Source organism: Lemur catta, chromosome 6 (genome assembly GCF_020740605.2).
Source record: "Lemur catta isolate mLemCat1 chromosome 6, mLemCat1.pri, whole genome shotgun sequence".
Lineage (NCBI taxonomy): Eukaryota > Metazoa > Chordata > Mammalia > Primates > Lemuridae > Lemur > Lemur catta.
The window spans coordinates 45914290-45927647 of NC_059133.1; the positions used below are offsets into that span (position 1 = coordinate 45914290).

A 13358-nucleotide genomic window follows, 5' to 3' on the forward strand; every position below is an offset into this window, starting at 1 on the left:
AGGATTCTGGTTTTCTGTGAAAATCAAATGTATGTGACTCTACTAGCCAACTTAAATGTTATATGGATATAAAATTATATTATCAGAGGAAGATCTAGGTATTCAGGTTTCTAAAACATTACTACAATTTGAGAAGAGGGAACTCTTTAAAAAAAAAGGAATACAAAGATCGTTCTTAAATTTGACAAAACCATATGATGTTGTGAATACGTTGCTAGGCTCCCTCTCAAGACTCTGGAAGAAGCCGTGCCAGCAAAAGTCCCAGGAATTTAAGACTCAGTAGCTTACCCTGTGCGTTAGTGTTACAGACTTATGGAAACGGCTATACCTGCTGCCTGGCAGGGCTTCATAATCGCTTTTAGCAGTAGAAACTTCCTTTCAAAATCTCACAAGAAAGAAAGAGAGTGAAAACTGACAAGAGTAGCTGAAGGTGGGACCCAGGGCCTAGGGCTCTGCGTGTTTGGCTCCATCTTCCTTTGGTACCTTAAGAACCTCAGCTGAGAGTGGAATTTGGAAGAACATACTGTATTCATTTATCCTATGATCCACTTGCCCCAACACACACACACACACACACACACACACACACACACACACACACACCCATTTTAACAACTGTGAAACTGGAATGCATCTTACAGTTGTTCTTAGACCTGTAGAAGCTGTGGAGTCATTATTATTGCCTGTGCATGCTCTTACTTGGTTGCAATTCCTGGTGATAGGATTGGATAGATGTAACTCCCTGAAGTTTCAGGAAATAAACCATTAAGGACCATTTGAGAAAGGAATATGCATTGTTATATGAAATGTTCTATTGATACTTTACCATAGGATCAAGAAAGCACAAGTATCAAAACTTGCCAAGTGAGGATCCCACGGAAGTGGAAAAAGGGTGATGCTAAGCAGTAGTCCCCAGCTTTCTGCCTTGGAAGCATAGAGGGTGGGTGCCTTGGTGAATGACTTTCTTGCTGGCCACTTGTGGAGTGAATAGACCCTGAGAGTCTGGGAGAAGGGCCAGCTCCCACCTGTGAGTCCCTGGGGCCCTTCTGCCTGCCTGGGACTGGGCTGTGGGTTTAAATGTCATGCTCTCCCTACCCCCTTCCCACTGCCTTCTGGGAGCTTGAATTCAGGGTTTCTTCCTAGTATCCAAGACTTTGATAAGAAACTTGTAGAGGCTGATGCTTACCTACAAATCTTAATAGAACAGTTAAAACTTTTTGATGACAAGCTTCAAAACTGCAAAGATGATGAACAGAGAAAGAAAATTGAAACTCTCAAAGAGGCAACAAATAGCATGGAAGAATCAATGAAACACTGCATTGTGTGCTGCAGATTGCTGAAGACCAGAGTAATGCTGAGAAGTACACAGATGGAATTATAAGTACTATTAATCTTGTAGATGCAATATGTCAACACAGTCCCTTGGAAACTGTGGTCAGCACAATGCCTTTCCAAGCTGTCTTACCTCCAGAACCTGCTCGGTTGTGTAATTCAGAGCAGCATCCATCTTCCCTACTAGTTGGATCTGTGTTTACCACCTTGGGACATTATCAGACTCTAAGACCAAATAGTACAGGCAGTGAGTATTTACCATCTAGTAGCAGTCTAACTTCTCCAAACTGTGCCAACATGTCTCCAAATACAGTCCCAGAGTTCTCTTTATTCTAGCAGTGAAGATGAATTCTGTGTCACAGATGAATTTCCTCAAAGTGGCTCATTCCCAAAGTGCTTAATTGATTCTTCTGGATCCACCTCAGTCTTGACAACAGCAGCTCAGAAAATAGTCTAAAGTGCCCAGATACCACAGAATCACTTAAGTATTCTGTGCCCAATGGAACAAGCAATGCTGACCTTTTGGATTCACATGGCCACAGAGATGATGAGGGGAAACAGGATTTGTGGAGGGGCACACAAACGTTATCGTGCACCTCTTATCACAGGTTAGGCTTGGAATGGATCTTACTAAGGTAGTTCTTCTGAGGTTTATTCTTGAAAGAAGACCTCTTCTAGAAATGTCTGCAGACTTTTTGTACATCTGGACCTGTTTGTGAGCATTGGTGACCAGCAAGATCTGGGGGACTGAATGGGTCAGGTTGTGAAATGATAGCTCTCAGCCTTTCATGTGGGAGTGAAACAATCAATTGCCAAAAAGTCATACAAAATGGAGTTCCATTTTGGGTGAGATTTTGCAGTGTCACTGGACATTACCAAATGATACTGAAAAGAACACAGCTATTAATAGTTTCAGAAGGACCAGTTTCCTTAGTTTCCAAAAACAGTGTAACATTCGTGGCTGAGCAAGCCACCCATTTCAGCCATTTGTGCTGAGCATTTTTTCAAGAAGTTACAATTCAATGCTCATATCTGGACCAAATCAAAATTCCTTAGGATGTCAATTGAGGTTCACAATACCACATAGTCTCATGTCTAGACTATGACAAATATTACATTTTCACATTTCCCAATGGTTATGGAAGGTCTACCCTCACAATGCCCTGGGTGGAATTAGGAAGAGAATTGTAATATTAATTTTTCCCGAACTAGATATAGTGAAAATATCATCTTTTGCACTAAACCTGTTTATGGGGACAAGAAGCACAGATTTACCACTGAGATTTTTTTTTTCCAAATGACAAGAAGTCTTTTTGCTCAATTGAAAGGAAATGGAATGCTGTAATATATGCAAAATATGCAACAGTCTTTGTAGATACCAAGAAGTTGCCTATAATCAAGAAGAAAGTAAGGAAGCTGAAAGATCAGAAAAAGTATGAATACCACAGCATCTGGAAAGATGTTACTTTCAACTTAAAAATCAGAGACACTGAGATAGCAACTGGAGCAAAGCACAGACTTGAAGAAAGATAAAGAGCAGAAACCCAAGAAAGAAAGAAGGAAATTCAGTGGGAGACAAGGTTATTTCATGAGTGGAGAATGGTTTATGATGAACCCTTACTGATGTCTTGGGGCTACCAAGCATCAGGTTGGGAAATGCGAAGTTTACACCCGATGACCAGGGCAGTAGGTGTAATTCAGCAACAAACAATCTCCCATAGGGAGAACCTATTCACTCACTTCCTACTGCAATGGTTCCTATCTCAGGAATACTGAACTTTCTGATGTAGATAAACAAAGTGGGAAAAGCTTCCCTTTTTTCCTCTGTGGCAGTAATGATTTTGACTTCAGTCCCGAGAAAAACTACAAGTTTTGAAAACAAGATATCTACTCCTTTTCCAAACCCCATATGTTGAAAAACATTTACTAATATAAATCCAAGTCTCAAACATTGCACTCTAGTACTGCTGTTAAGATATACCACCTCTGTTTTCTAGTTCATATAATGTTGAGATGTGTGTGTGTGTGTGTGTGTGTGTGTGTGTGTGTGTGTGTGTGTGTGTGGTGTGTAAAACAGCTGGCCCTTTGAACTGAGAGGGTCCGCTAATACATATAGGGATTTTCTTCTGCCTCTGCCACCCCTCAGACAGTGTAACCACCCTCCACTCTCCTCCTCAGCCTACTCAACATGAACATGAGGATGAAGACCTTTATGATGATCCACTTCCACTTAACAAATAGTAAACATATTTTCTCTTCTTTTTAATTTCCTTAATAACATTTTTTTCCTTTATTGTACGAATACAGTGTATAACACATGTAATATACAGAATGTGTTAACTGGCTGTTTATGTTGTCAGTAAGGCTCTGGTCAACAGTAGGCTATTATTTACATTTTGGAGGAGTCAAACATTACATGCAACTTTTCAACTGTGCAGGGGGTTAGTGCCCCTAACTTCTATGTTGTTCAAGGGTACACATATACATGTACACACACACACCAAATATACTTGATACCAGATTTTTCATAAATACTCCATCTACTATAAAGATGGGCTCCTCAGGGTTGTTTTAGAAAATTAGCACAATATATAATGTTAAGTGCTAGGAAATGTTATGGTCTCACAACAACTTTTATTTTGGAATTGAATTATTATTAAATTGTATCTAATCCTGGTTTACAGTTTAATTATACTCAGTGCTTCTTAAGGCTTCATAAAGTAATTTTTCACACACAAAAAAATAACTCACCAAGTAAGTCTCAGCAGCTTGGAAGAAAATCCAGGAGACAATAACAGAGCACTCTCTAAGACGTGCTATGTCATCAGTGTTCTTTATGACCCAGAGAACAATATCATATAGAAAATATGGATACCAGTGACTCTGGTTCAGAAGGTGAATGTGGAGAAGTTGTAGAAATACCTTAAGCGATTTATTTCACTTACATTTTCCTTTTCATGTATTCACTTTGAGTTTGTTAATAAGTATAAAATTTAAAAATCTTAATGATAAGAAAGCATTATGCTGTAATTTAATTAGAAGCATATTCTTTTTTAGTGGTAAATAAAATAACAATGTGCCTCCCAACTGATGGCATCTTGAAGGCAATGAAATATGGTAATTTTTAAAACCATATCATTCAGTTCTCTCATTTTACAGTTCAGAGATTAAGGCACAGCAACGGTTTAGTGACTTACCCAAGGCAATATGGCTGTTTTTTCCAGGGCATAATGAACCCTTTACAAATATTTTTCAAGTGGCTGTCCCAACTTAACCCCAGACTATCCCTTTGTTTTGCTAATCATCACTAATCATATTGTTATGACTTTTACTTCCTTAAGGTCTATATTTCTTACTAGAATATAAATTCCTTGCGGGATTAAGTCTATATCATTTATTGCTAGATAGCAAGGTGGCTAGCATTTAACAAGTGATCAATAGATATTCAGGGGAAATATGGATGGACGGGTGGATGGATGAATGGAAGGGTGGATAGAAAGGACTGAAACATTTCAAACTCAGAGTAAAGCTAGAAGATAGTCATATTTGAGTAAGGTGGTGTTATATGTGGTGATTGAGATACCAATACAAAGGACAGAGCCAAAGAGAAAATATTAGTGACAATATCTGCTCATTCTCTTACTGCTCACCCTAATGTAGAATCTTTTCTTGGGACAAGGATATAATTGTTTCTCAGGTGGAGCAGAAGAAAATATCTGGATCAGGAGAGAATGCTATCTCCTTGTTAGGGTAGAGGAAACCAAAAGTAGGATGTGGGCACCGTCCTTGACGTAGGCAGCATAGCCTCCCCTAGTTCTGAGCTCCAGCAGGTCTCAGTAGGGCTCTAATCAAACTCAGACTCACTGCAGCAGGTGCCTGGCTTCCCCACGGAGCATCCACAGGGCTCCCCGGATGCCTTGCCTCTCGGTTATCTGCGGTGATTACTCTATTAGTTTTCCATCTGTTCCTTTATTTGAAATGGATCAAGTCTCATAAAACAAGGGAAACTCAAATAAATACCCTGACACACAGGCATCTATAACAAAATGAGGTGGACTGATTTACTGTTGTCCTATTAGCTTGGAATCTGCCTAAGGCCAGCCTTATTTTTCAGCCCTCTTCTGAATGGTATTTCATGTATACATTCTTGTGTTCCAATGTTTAGCAATTACTTTATGATGAGTCTGAAAATCGATAGCATTCAGTTACATGAGGAGGCAATTTCATGTACTAAAGACTCTACTTTTCAAGTCTCAGTTTCCGTAATCTGTAAAATGGTAGTGTTATCTTCTTCACAGAGTTGTTCTGAACGATAAGTTAGTTCATGAATGTGAGAACATTTTGAAAAGTATAAAGCTTTAAAATGGTGGATAATCTTAAAAAGTATCAGGGATTTCTTCATTTTAATTTCTCTATTCAATCAGGTTGTCTCGCTCATGCTAGATTCATGGGTACTTAGGTATTCATGCAAGAAGGAGGCCAACTGAATGTAGCTCTAAGTCCCACTTTCCCTGATTGTTTAAGAAGTCTGATTTCTTGTTCAAGTTTATCCTCCTTCCTTTTTCCTTTCAGGCAGAATGGGATCCCAAGCACTGTTCTCTCAGTTGTGTTTGAAGAAGCAACAGCCCCTAAGCGTCTTGCCCCGGCTCTAGAACACTAGCTAAGCTACCTAACTCGCTGATGACTAGCTCTCACTAGCTGTAGTGCAACCTCATCTGACATCTGTGTGTTTCAGCATCTTTCTTCACTTCCAGAGTGTTCTTTCCTTCTCATCCACCCAGCTGCACAAGACACATCTCCCTTGTTGTTCATCTGGACTCCCAGACCAAAACTTCTGATCATTCTAATCCTGGCATAGTCGGTGTGGTTTTTTAAAATCTAAGCAGTTATTCAACATAAGGTACTGACCAAAAGGATACCTAAAAAGACATGCAAAAATAAAAGATTTCCTCCCAAAAATACCTCACTGATTTGCTAAGTAATCTTTGGTACCTCTATTTCTCCAACTATTAAGTGGAAATGATAGTAATATTGCAAGTAAATACCCTACTTTCATCTAAAGAAGAACTTATACTTCTAAATACATGTCTATAGCCTACAGGGGACTTTCCTGGGACCTCAGGTTGAGCAGTTATTCTCTTTCAGGCTCTCAGGCCATACTGTGGACTAACCATACTTTGTTGAAATCATTAGTATAGGTATTTGTCTCTTAAATATGTAGAATGTGAACTGCAGAAAGGTAGAGGCAGTGATTGTTGGTCTCTGAAATATTAACCTATAGCACAGTCTTAGATGTTCAAAAATATTTTTGGATCAAAACAGTCCATAAGTAGCTTTAAGAATGTAGTTAACTTCTCCAAGGGAACATTGAAGATCAGGGTATTTCAAAGTTAGCTGTGCCAATTACTTAAGTAATTCCAAGTTTAACTTGGAAAATCCAGTTTTGAATCATGTCAACAATTTTGAAAATATGCTTACAACTGATTATAAGTAAAAGTTACAGATGGAGAGTTTTCCCAAAGGAAAACTGGTGCTCTTGAAGCCAGTGTAATCACTAGGTCTTCTCCCCAGTGCCATTTTCTGGTCCTTGTAGATTCTTACATCTGAATGTCTACCACTCGGGCCAATGTGCTCAGAAAGAGGGGAGGTTTCACTGAGGTGAGCCACTTCCTGTTTCTGATATCTTACATCATGATTTCATTTAAAATATAATATTAAATGACTACATAGGAATATCTGACTGATAGATTTGGGCATTAATCACTATTCCACGATCCCTACCTGATGTGCACACAAATTACAGTCATCCTAGCGTAGGATGTTCTTTGATTGTTACATTGTTCAAATCTGATCCTCTAGGTCAGGGTTTCTTAAGTAGGGTACATGGATAGATCCTGGGATGGAGGGTGTCCCATGAATTCCCATGTTTCTGGGATGAGGGCTTACCACTTTCATTAGATTCTCAAAGTAGTCTTTGACTCCACCAACAGTTAAAAATCACTGCTAATTGTTTTGTCTTATAATAATCAAAATACAGAAGATTGGCAATCTACATACCTGGAATTTTCCAACATCCAAATAATAACAGTAAAGATAATAATAACACCAGGGCTAACATATATTGAACACTTACTATGTGGCAGGTACTATTATAAGTTCCTTAAAAGAATTTTATCACTTAACCTTCACCACACCCCATAGGGTAGATACTGTTATCCCAATTTTAAAGATAAGGAAACTAAGATCCAGAAAAACTAAGTAACTTGTTAATAAGTTGTGACATTGGAAAGCTTAATAGAAAAATTTGACAATTAAATAACTGATTTTGGAGAAGTGGAAAGCTGAAAGAATTCTAGTATTGCCATATTTTATAAGCAGTGATTTTTTTTAACTTAATGCTTTAGGAGACACATGATATCTGAATCAGTTATACCAAAAAGACAGTCAGTATCTCTGTGCTATCTATTTGTTTTGAAAAATCTTGATGTATATCACATACTTTCAGAGGTCACAGATTTTTATATTTGTTATTGTGTATTGTATATCCCCTTTCTTTTGAAGTGCTCCAAGCAACATACAGATATGAATCCATTCCTCCGCATCACTGCATAAGATAAATACCTATCATAATTTTGTTTCACATGAATATTTGTGCCAGGTAATATTTATGAGGTGTACATCCCTGGCGCCCATCTAATTTATGCTCAGACTCCTAGGGGATGAGAAAAATTCTAGTACATCCCTCATGTCACTACACAGAGGTGGAAAGTGCCCAAAGACCTCTCTGCTAGTGTGGGTGGCAAGCGGGGAGAGTGAAAAATGCCGCAATTCATCACAGAAACCCGGCTTTGATCCCCACAGCTTTGCTGAACCAGGGGATGTTAGGAGGAGTTTGAAATGAGTATTGGAAAAAGCATCTGTTTATTTCCTGAGGGGGATGAACTTCCCGGTGGCACCACTAAAAGTAATCTACGGATAAAACCGTAGTGTGAGCAATGATATTCTTCCACAGTAGTACACAGATGTAACTAGAGTATTCTGGTGTGGGCCCCGATCCCCTGGCTAAGGCGTGGGTAAAAATAATCAACCAAGTAAGCTCAGGGAAATAACTGTCAGCTCCTGTGCGAGTTCTGCTCCTTTACAATGTTGCTTCTGTACCATCCTGCAATAATTCTGCTGGCCACGAGCCAGTGCTCACCACCCCGTCATAATTCCCTGGGTTGGGACTGATGTTACCAGGGAGCACCTGCTAATGATCCAGGCACCATCCTAGACACTGACGATACAGCAGGGAACAAAACACTATCTCTGACACCAGCATTTCAAAATCTGTGGCTTATGGTATGGAGTTTTCATCAATAGTGTATTTCTTCCTTCCTTCCTTCCTTCCTTCCTTCCTTCCTTCCTTCCTTCCTTCCTTCCTTCCTTCCTTCCTTCTTCCTTTCCTTTCCTTTCCTTTCCTTTCCTTTCCTTTCCTTTCCTTTCCTTTCCTTTCCTTTCCTTTCCTTTCCTTTCCTTTCCTTTCCTTTCCTTTCCTTTCCTTTCCTTTCCTTTCCTTTCCTTTCCTTTCCTTTCCTTTCCTTTCCTTTCTTTTGACAGTATTGCTCTGTCACCCAGGCTATAGGGCAGTGGTGTCATCATAGCTCAATGCAACCTCTGTCTCAAAAAAATAACAAAAAAAAAATGCAAAAATCTTTGACAAACTTCAAACCCATTTATGACAAAAAAAAACTCATAAAAATAGGAACAGAGGGGAACTTCCTCGACTTTATAAAGAATATCTACAAAAAACATACAGCTAGCATAATACTTAATGATGAAACACTGAATGCTTTCTCCATAACATAGGAATAAGGTAACGATGTTCACTCTTACCACTCCTTTTTGTTTTAATATTTTGGGGTTTTTTTTATTTCTCTCTTTTTTTTTTTCTTTTTCTTTTTGGTAGAGATAAGGTCTCACTCTTGCTCAGGCTGGTCTCCAACTCCTGAGCTCAAGTAGTCCTCCCACACCTCGGCCTCCCAGAGTGCTAGGATTACAGGTGTGAGCCACTGCACCTGGCCTCACCACTCTTATTCATCATCACACTGGAATTTCAGCCAGAAAGGTATATAGATTAAAAATAAAGACATAAAACTGTCCCTATTTGCAGATAGATGACATGATTGTCTATATAGAAAACCTAAAGAATTCACAAAGAAGAAAACATTCCCAGAACTAGTGAGTTCATCAAGAGCACAGAATACAAGGTAAATACACAAAAATCAATTGTATATCTATATACTAGCAATGAATATATGTACATTAAAATTAATAATAAATGCCATTTACAATTGTTCCAAAAAGTGAAATACTTAGATGTAAAACTAACAAAACATATACAGAACTTACATACTGAAAACTATAAAAGCTGATTAAAAAAATTATAGAAGTTCTAAATAATTAGAGAGATAAAACCATGGTTATGGACTGAAAGATTCATCATAGTAAAGATATTAATTCTTTCTAAACTGATAGACAGGTTTAATACAAATCCTACCACAATTCCAGCAAAATATTTTGTAACTATAGACAAGATTATTCCAAAATTTATATGGAAAGGCAAAGGAATAATTTTTCAAAAGAAAAATAGAGTCAGTCTGCCCAATTTCAAAATGAATTATATACTTTCTTCAGTAATGAAGACTGTGTGGCATTGAGGGAGGAGTGGGACAAAACAGAGGACCCAGAAAATATGCCACACAGTCTTTATTACTTTACTGCTTTATTACAGACTCACACAACTATGCTAAGCTGGTTTTTGACAAGATGCAAAAGCAATTCAATAGAGGGAAAGTAGCCTATTCAACAAATGGTGCTGGAGTAATTGGATATCTGTAGGCCAAAAAAAAAGGAGGGGAAGAAAGAAAAAAACAGAACTTTAACCAAATTCTCAAACCCTATATAAAAAATTACTCAAAAAATGGATCACAGCCTTAAATATAAACCATAATATTATGAAAACTGTAGGAATTATTTAGAAACTGTAGGAAAAACATAATAGAAAATTTTCAGGATCTAGAGTTTAGCCAAAAGTTCCTAGACTTGACAAAACCATGATCCAATAAAGGAAAAATGTATCAATTTGACTTCATCAAAATTAAAAATGTTTGCTCTATGTTAAGACCTCGTTAAGATGAAAAGAAAATCTACAGATGGTGAGAAAATATCTCCAAACCTTGTATTCAGCAAACAACTAGGGTACAAGGAATCTCTATGTTCTTTTCTTCAACTGTATGTGAATCTATAGTTATCTCAAAATTAAAAGTTTAATTTTTTTAAAATTGTCCCATTAGTGCATATCTGATTCAACTGGTCTGGGGTGGCCCAGGCATCAGTATTTTAAAAGCTCCTCAGGTAATTCTAACTTGCAGCTAGCGTAGAGAAAACTAAATTGAACTATAGGACTTGCTTTCCCCAGAACCCACGTAATCTCCCACCATTTGTTATTCCTTTGCCTTTAACACCTCTCGTTTCTCCACATGCCTTGCCAAGGCTATCTTTAAGACAGCTCAGGAATAACTCCTGGAAGGAGCTATCCAGAACGCTGCCTGTGCACACTGATTAGGGACCCTCCCACCTGTGCCACTATTGCCCTTTATTTACTCTTGTCAGAGCCCTTATCACTCACTGTTACAATTATCACTTATGTCTGCCTTCCCTCTTTCAGAAACTTTTATTACAATTGTCTGCGTTGTCATTTCCTGTTCATTTAGCTCTTGGATTTTAGGGACCTGGCAAAAATTAGGGGTAAATGCCCCTTTTCTGTCTAAGCCTAACTACACTTTCTGAACAAGCAATGAGACAAGAATTTCCAGACACGAGGGGTGTACAGACCAGACCAAGGTCATTATGCTGGACCTTTATCCTATGCAAAACAGCTTTAGAAAACAATGAGATAGTCTGATATGGGTTCTCAATGCCCTGTGCCTATGATACTTCTTTTCTTTTTTTGTTTTTTTATTTGTTTGGGGTTTTTATGTTTTGGTGTTTTGTATGTCCAAGCAGGTCCAGACTCTGACCAATTTTGGGAGGCAAACACTGAGGACTTTGCCAGCCTCCCCACCCCAGGTCCCTGCTTCCAGGGGTCTAGTTCTTTTCACAGTCTCTTGCATGGGAGGTGTGATTGGTGGTGTGATGTCCAGTCATAATTCCATCACCACCTCCAGGGAGGCTTCCTGGGCAGGTTCTCTATGTTCTTTCATAGCAATGTCAAACATCAAGCTCACATACTTTGGGAACACAGTTTTTTACAGAATCTTTGCAAGGATACATGTTCCATTTTTGCAATAATATAAAATATATCTTGTGCCAAAAAAAATTCTATTGGCACTTTTATTAATACTGTTAACTTTATAGATTAATTTGGGGAGAATTGACACACTTTTGATGTTAAATTATGCTACCCACTGGAATATTAGTTTCTGGATGGCAAGGGTTTTATCCATTTGTTCAGTGATGTATCACCAATGCCTAGAACATTGCTTTGCCCATAATAAGTGCTCGATTTTTATTGAATGAATGAATGGGATGCCTTTCCATTTATTCTGATCTTGTCTCCTTCAGAAGTGCTTTAAAGTTTTTTTCATATAGATCTTGCACATTTTGGGAGTTTTTTTCCCTAAGAATTTTACCTTTTGGTTATCGTAAATAGGGTTTTCTATGATAACCTCTAACTGGCTATGTTTTATCTATATAAAGGAAAAGGTTTTCTGCATAGTAATTTTGCAACCTTCTGTGTTTTTAAATTTCCTTATTTGTTTGTAAGAACTTTTTCATAATTTGTTTTCACTAAGCATCATTATTACTTTCTTAAAACTTTTTGGAGTTCAGTAATTAAAAAGATTGAATTACAAACCCAGAGAAAAACAGCAAACAATTAAATCCCATTCTATCAGTGGGATTCTTGCTGGTTATGTTGAATAAGTAATGGTGTAAATGTAAACCTGCAATTTATTTTCTAACATAATTAAATATGGTGATTAAGGAAAACATCCAAACCAGAACCATCTCTTTCCTCGATACTTGGACATCATCTGTTCCCTGTGCTGCTTGCTAATTTGAAGACTACAATGCTTGCTACAAGGTCCTCTTAATTTGGGGAGGGATATTTGCAATTCAAATCACAAAAGAAAGAAATTGTCAGTACGTATTGACTTGCCCAAGTACTGCTGTTTTACTGCAGTGTTTGTTCAGTAAGCCATGATATATAAGTGAACTCATGCAAATGAATGCATCTGTCTTCATTTCTCTTTGCCATTAGGTCATTATGCAGACATTAAACACCAAAAAAGACACAAAATGATTGATTAGTCAAGTGGAGATTGCAAGTTAGCAGAAAGCAAACTCCAGAAGAAGGTTCCTCCCTCTCCAGACTGCTGCTTCTCTCCCACCCCCCTTCAGAAACACCCATTAAAGATTTAGTCAATCCTTCAGAGACCAGGGATACTTATTGGTAGTTAACATTCTTGTGATTCAGCAAATTTTCTTGCAACAACGTTCTATCTTTACTCCTGACTTTTGCCTAATTTATATTCCTTCTTTGGTCTGCTCTGCTCAGCTAATCCTGGTCGATAAGTACAGCAGATAGGACAGAAGACAAACTGTGAAATAGATGTTGCATTTGGAACCTCAAGCCTTTGTTTTACACTGTTGCCAGGACTGGCTCCTCTGTGGCTGCCTTCCTCAGGACTTAAACTGGCAGTTTGTGACTTTGCCTTTGTGACTAGGCTATGAGCAAGCATCTTGAGGATAATGGCCTTAACTTTTTCCATCTTAAGAGTTTTATTGTTTGGCTCATAGTAGGCATTCAATAAATGCTTGAATCAATGAATGCACAAATTACTCAATTAACTGATGCATGAATATTTTCTTTCTTTTACATTGTTAAAAATAGCTCTTAGAAAAATATTTGAGATATTTTTAAATGAGAGAGTAATTAACTATTAATGGTTTAAAAAATAGCCAGATAATAGACTTACATTTTA

General features: G+C 37.9%; 1 protein-coding gene and 1 pseudogene across 1 annotated transcript in view; both read left to right on the top strand.

The window, feature by feature from the left end:
- The window catches only part of GRIP1 (glutamate receptor interacting protein 1), a 613176-nt gene that overhangs the window by 462872 nt on the left and 136946 nt on the right, over positions 1–13358 (top strand). The gene's annotated exons all lie outside the window — the stretch shown is intronic.
- LOC123640238 lies at positions 1203–3108 on the top strand (annotated as a pseudogene).